A 6,811-nucleotide genomic window follows, 5' to 3' on the forward strand; every position below is an offset into this window, starting at 1 on the left:
TACCGAGGTCACCAGTTGCCCCCCGCGAGCGGCTCTCCAGCACGGCCACGGCCCCAGAAGCACAAGGACTTAATGCAGAACCCAGCAGCTTGGAGCAGAAAAGTGAGCGGACTATGCATTGATCCAGGCCATCAAGTCTGCCGGAGGGGAAAGGGTGTTGCCCCATTCGCCCTCTCCTCTCTGGAAAGAAAGATGGCGGCCACATGGGAGCCTTGTGGACAGCAGGTATGAGCCGCGAGTGTGGGGGCGACTAGAACCTCATGGGAAGGGGGGCGTTTCGCTCCGCCCTTCACGCCCTACCGAGGCCACCGGTTGCCCCCCGCGAGCGGCTCTCCAGCACGGCCACGACTCCAGAACACAGAAACCAATTTCTTAACTATCTGACTTTCAGTAGAAATACTTCCAGGGTCAATAGGTAAAAGAGCAGAAACCCAAAACCAACATTTAATTCTTGAACCCAGCCGTAGAAAGCAAATCACTTCACAATGCTTTTTCAGCATGTCTGATTTGGGGGGGGGTAAACTCTAAATAATAGTGGTGAATCTTTTATTGAAACAATGAATCTAATCAAAGCAGATAGAGTGTTAACTAGAATTCATCTGCCTCACAGGGACGGGGAGGGGTGGGGGGTGGGGTTTTATTGGGGTTCTTCATGGTAAAAAATAAGTATTGGTAAAGGGAAATGTGTTTGATATTTGCATGACTGAGACATAAACCTGAAAGCTTTGTAACCTTTCCCACAGTGATTCAATAAATAAATAAAAAAAAAAAAAAAGAAAAAAAAAGAAAAATGTGGCCCAGTCTTGAAAGACCTGGCTGAGCATCAGGAAATGTATTCTATACAAAAACAACGTATGTGTATCACATGTGGGAAACAAGTCTGGTTTAATACAAACCTTAGCAGCCAGAAGCAGCAGAGTGGAGAGAAATGCCTCAGAGGAGTTGAAGACAGGGCTTTGCTTGTGAGCAGCTTTTCTGTCCCATCATCTGGGATGCCCTTTGTGACGGGGAAAGCTGTACGGACATCCCAGCCGCCTCAGGAATTTTCCAGCACTATGCCCCTTCTAGTAAATGGAAGCCACAGAGTAACACCAAGGATGTAGAAGCCTTTCACAGTGCACAGAGACATTATGAGTGCAGTGAATGTGGAAAAGCCTTCAGCCGTAAAGACTCACTTGTTCAGCACGGGAGAGTCCACACTGGAGAAAGGCCTTACAGGTGTGGTGAATTGGGAAAACCTTCAGCCGCAAACCCAAACTTGCTCAGCACCAGAGAAATGCCTTACCAGTGTGGCATATGTGGGAAAGTTTTTAACCATAGCTCTAACCTTATTGTACACAAGAGCGTCCATACTGGAGCAAGACCTTTACAAGTGCAGTGAGTGTGGGAAAGCGTATAGCCACAAGTCGACACTTGTTCAACATGAGAGTATCCACACTGGAGAAAGGCCTTATGAATGAGTGAATGTGGGAAATACTTTGGACTCAAATACAAGCTTATTAAACATTGGAGTATTCACACTGGGGCAAGGCCTTATGAGTGCATTGCATGTGGGAAGTTCTTCAGCCAAAGCTCTGACCTTGTTGCACACCAGAGAGTGCACAATGGTGAGAAGCCCTATGTGTGATGAGTGTGGAAAAGCCTTCAGCCACAAACATGTACTTGTTCAGCACTACAGAATCCATACTGGAGAAAGGCCTTATAAGTGCAGTGAATGTGGAAAGGCATTCAGGCAAAGGGCTTCCCGGAAGGTTCACACTAGAGATAGGCCTTAGGACAGCAAAGAATATAACATCTTGTTCACCTTGATTCCTGACACCAGAGAATCTCTGTAAATAGCTTCTGTGAGTATCCATCAGCTGAAATTGAACCTCCTGGAAACCCCTGCATGCCTTCTGTGAGGAAAGCTTCCTGGAGCTATGCTGTACCTGGTAATCTGCCCAGGATCCTTGCTGAAATGATGCCACTGTGATTGTCTCTGTTAGAAGACATCACTTTACACAATGGCCCATGTTATTCTATCATGTCTTAGGAGACCTATCTCTGTTCCTCTTTCCTTCCTGAGGGGACAAGCATTAGTAAGCTAAGGCCATTAAATATCCTCGCTCCTTCCTCCCACTCTTCATTTAAAGCATGAACATGTGACAGGAGGGTGTAATCATCATTCTGCTGGTCACTTGTAAAGAAGGTTTCCATTATGGACTTTTGATAGATTTGTCCAGATTTCAAGCCTTCTAACTTAAGAATTGCCTGCCTCAGGGCTGAACTTGGGGGGGCTGGAGTAATAGTATAGCAGATAGGGCACTTGACTTGCACATGGCCAACTCAGGTTCAAGCCCTAGCATCCATATGGTCCCTCGAACACCACAGAAATGGTCCCTGAGCCCCTCCAGGCATGGCCCTCTCACCGTCTTCCCCCCCCCCCAAATAAAAACAAAACCCAAGAAAAAACAATAAAACATCAGCAAATACTGTACATTTCTTCAAAGATACACAAGAGGCAGATAAACGTAAAAATCCTCAACATGATAAATCATTCAGAAATGTAGCTGAACCATGGTGAGATACCAGCACATGCTAATATTAACAAGAATGTTCCTATCAAGTATAGTTGAGAATACGGAGACTTTGAAACTTTACAAATCATTGGATGGCAAGCACCTTATCTGCTATACTCTGTGTAGTTACAATTTTTAGAATATTTAACTTATTCCTCTAAAAAGATAAGCAAGGACCAGAGAATACAGTGGGCAGGGTACTTCTCTTGCATGTGACCAACCTGAGCTCAATCCCTACCTCCTGTGTGACCACTCTGGCCCTCTGACCAACATTTTAATAGAAATATTTTCACATAAAAGTCGGAAATACAGCAGGTTTTGTACATACATTTACTTTGTATGCAGCCAACCTGAGTTCAAATATCGAATATTTCACGGGTAGCTTGCCAGGCTTTACCATGCGGGCAAGATACTCGGTAGCTTGCCGGGCTCTCCAAGAGGGGCAGAGGAATTAAACTTGGGTCGGCCAGGTTGCATGCAAGGCAGATGCTCTACCCGCTGTGCTGTTGCTCCAGCCAAAGTAGTACAAGGGTTTTGTAAGCCACAAGCAGGACCCGAACAGGGTCTTCTGGGTCAGACCTTATCAGGGCCATGTCCTAGCCAGATAAAAAAAAAACACTCAGGGGCTTAAGATAGCATACCAGGGAGCTGAGGTACATACCTTGCCTATAACCAACTCTCATTCTATCCCTGGCACAAATGGTCTCCTAAACATTGTACAGTGCAGCTCTGGAGGCCCCTGAGCACCAACTGGTATGGCCTGTGTAAGACCAGAGCACTTCAATAGTGGCCCGGTTAACCCCTGATGCTGCAGGGCTCCTACATAGCCCTCGCAATACCTGGTGTTCCGAATACCACTCAGGGGAGCCTCCCCAAAGAACATCTAAGGGTTCATGTTACTCATGCTTCCTTCCAGGGGATGGGAGAGCAGAGACTGACCTACCTTGATCACATTGAGGTGACTGATGCAAAAGATGGGAATTGATCATTTGATAGAAGAAAGATGGTTTCTCTCTCTTTGAGCAACTTGCAGGACATAAATATATTAAAGGCTATGGGCTAGTTGGCAAGTAAAGCATGGTTCCTAAAAGCTCCTTATGAAGCTGATCCACATAGGCAATCTCTCAGTATTGAGAATCAATATTAATATTAAAAATTAAATATTAAATAAAATTAAATCAATATTAAATTTAAAAAATCAGTATTACCAGATATGGGGCTCAAGGAGTCCCCACACCCTCACAGAGGCTCTCTAGCATGTGTCCTATCAAACAGAGAATTTGTTACCTGCTGTCTCATTCTAAAGCTTTTGTCTAATGTGTAGGGTGTCTAATGAAAGCAGACCTGCAATTGAAGGATTTTCCACAGTTGGCTGCATTCTTAAGACCGAACTGGGCTGTGAAGTCTCTGGTGTTCAATTGGAGAAGATCTCTGATCAAGATTTGTCCACATTTGCTATACTCATGGTATCCTTCTAAGGTGTGAACTTGGGGTGCCAAGTAAGTTAGATGCTTTCAGTCAAGAATTACCACATTCATTGCACTCATATACTATTTTCCCAGTATCAACACCCTGGTATTGAGTGAGGCCAAAACATTGGCTAAAACGTTAATCACACTCACTACATTTATCAAGGCCACACTCCATTGTGAATTCCCTGATGTTTAATGAGGCTGAGGCTTCATTAAACAAATGATTAAAAAAAAATTTTTTTTGCTTTTTGGGTCACACACCTGGTCACACCTGGCGATGCACAGGGGTTACACCTGGTTCATGCAATACCTCGCAATACCTGGTGTTCCGAATACCAGGAATTACTCCTGGCGGTGCTTAAGGAACCATATGGGATGGTGGGAATCAAACCCAGGTTGGCCGTGTGAAAGGCAATCGCCCTACCCGCTGTGCTATCACTCCAGCCCCTAAACAAATAATTATTAAATTAAATAATTTCCCACATTCATTGCACTCTTCCTTGTGTGAATTCTGGTGTTTAACTAAATTGGAGTTGGAGGTGAATAATTTTCTACATTCATGACAGTTATAAGGCCGAGACCAGTGTGAATTTTCTGATGTTCACTAAGTCAAGAACTTTGGCTAAAAAATTTCCCACATTCATCACACTTGTAAGGTGTCTCTCCTGTGTGAATTTGCTGGTGTCGAACAGCTGGTTTGTTACTGAAGGCTTTACCACATTCTTTATACTCATATGGCCTTTCTCCAGTGTGAACTCTGGTGTTGAACAAGTGTGTGTTTATAAATGAAGGTTTTCCCACATTTACTACATTCATAACATCTTTCTCCAGTGTGGAGGAAGCCTGTACTTTTGGCAAAAACTTTTCCCACATTCACCACACATATAGAGTATTTGTCCACTTAGAAATTTCTCTTAACACTTGGCATTCTTCTGAGGCACACCATGGCCGAGAGAGAGCTGCTGTGGGAGAAGACTAGAACTATCAGGCAAGTCCTCTCTAGCCTCTTGGCACAAGAAGAATTTCTTCGACATGTGAAATCTGCAGCTGTCCTTAGGGCTCCAGGGCTTTCTTCATGTTCCTTCTAAAAAGTTTCCATTATGCTTCTGCTGCTGGTGGCATTTCCCACACTTCCCACATAGTTTTCCTATGGTGTTTATTCTGAGGGTATCATTTAGATAAAAACTCCTGGGTTGAGGTCACTCATCTCCCAGAGGTAGGCCTGTGTGGACACATCTGCTTATGATGCTTCTGTAGAAATTCTCTTCTGAAAGTGCTCCTCATCTTTCATACCCTGAAGACAACCGAAAAGCTGAGAAATTCTGGTGAATTTTATGTACACTTTGGGAGGAGGAAGCATCATTACAAATGTAGATCTGATATACACATTTTCAGGAGAGTGCTATGAGCATTTTGAGGAAAGGGACACTTTGCAGTACTACAAGGTACTACATAAGAGGAAGACACGCAAGGTAAGAGACACAGAGATGAGCACAGTGCAGGGCAAAGTTGGGGGTCTACAACTCACTCTCCACAGAGTCCCTGCTAGTGCCTTGGCTGCTATGTGAAGATTTGTGTCCAAGCCTGAGGAAACCCAACTGTCATGAAGTAGGTGGTGTTCAAAAACCATTTTAAGGATATATACAGACCTCATAACAATATTGAATACTGCAGAGGGAGTAGGGGATGGAGAAATGCAAGGTGAAAGACAGAGGTAAGAGATAATCCTAGGGCTTTTCCAAAAACAGAAATGACTGGCAGGCAAAGCACCAAGGTTGAGGAGGAGAAAGATAGAAGTTAAATACATAACCACTCACCTCAGCAAAAAAGCCACTGTTGGGCACAAGACATATCCTGACATGATTCAAACCCAGTCACACTGTCACCCTTCCCCTTTATGTGAACCTCTATGGCAGGCCCACTCAGTGTACCTATTTCTTTATGTGGCGTCATGGACACTATGAAGATTACCCAGAGTTCTATGCCCAGCTCCTGTGGAGCAATACAACTTCCTAGAAGATGGCAGTCCCAAGGGACAGCCAAGAAAAGTGAATGGTCAACACTGGCCCAGGTAACTAATCACAAAACCTTCTTCAGAAAGTCTAGAAGTAAGTAACCAAAGAGTCCTCACAAAGTGATCTTGATGGGTCCTTGTAATTCCTGGTAAAGTCAGGTCCCTGAAAATGACTGCTTAAGGGGGCAGAATCAGAAATATAATTGTGGCACTGTTGATAGGGTCAGATTAGCAGAGCTTCACATCATCAAATCAAACAGAATCACTGGACTGAGTCCTATCTTTTGTCCAAAAAAACCTCACTGCAAAAGTTTCAAACAGTTGATGTTTTATGTTGGGGCTCCTGAGAGGTGAGGGATTATATATGCAACTTGGGCCCTTGAGAAAAAAAAAAAGACAAGAGACCACTGAGGACACCAGGGCAGCTGAGCCAGTCTGACCCAATGATGCAACAAGTGCAAAGACACTGCAGTAAAGAAATCTGTGTGTCATCAAGAAGGCATCAGTCCTGGGAAAAGTACAGTGACATCCTCAAAGCAGCCTCTTCCCAGAACCCCATAGCTGTTCCCAACCCCTGACACATTATCTGTATATCATTTCCCCAGCTCTCTGACTTCGAGGGCAAACAGATGCCCACTATGCTCTGGTCTGGAACGCAGGGCTTATCATTCACCTGCAAGAAGAGCACGAGTCCCAGGATCATGCCTCCCAGGCTCTGTAACTTAAGTTCATCCATCTCTCTTCAAACTCCTAGTACCAGGACCTTG

The 6,811-nt window shown here is 44.5% G+C and overlaps 1 pseudogene; it reads left to right on the top strand.

Moving 5' to 3' along the window:
- The first annotated feature begins 782 nt into the window (after positions 1–782).
- On the top strand, positions 783–1,775 carry LOC130044455 (zinc finger protein 772-like; annotated as a pseudogene).
- The last annotated feature ends 5,036 nt before the right edge of the window (positions 1,776–6,811 follow it).

Source organism: Sorex fumeus, unplaced genomic scaffold (genome assembly GCF_029834395.1).
Source record: "Sorex fumeus unplaced genomic scaffold, SorFum_2.1 ptg000122l, whole genome shotgun sequence".
Taxonomy (NCBI): domain Eukaryota; kingdom Metazoa; phylum Chordata; class Mammalia; order Eulipotyphla; family Soricidae; genus Sorex; species Sorex fumeus.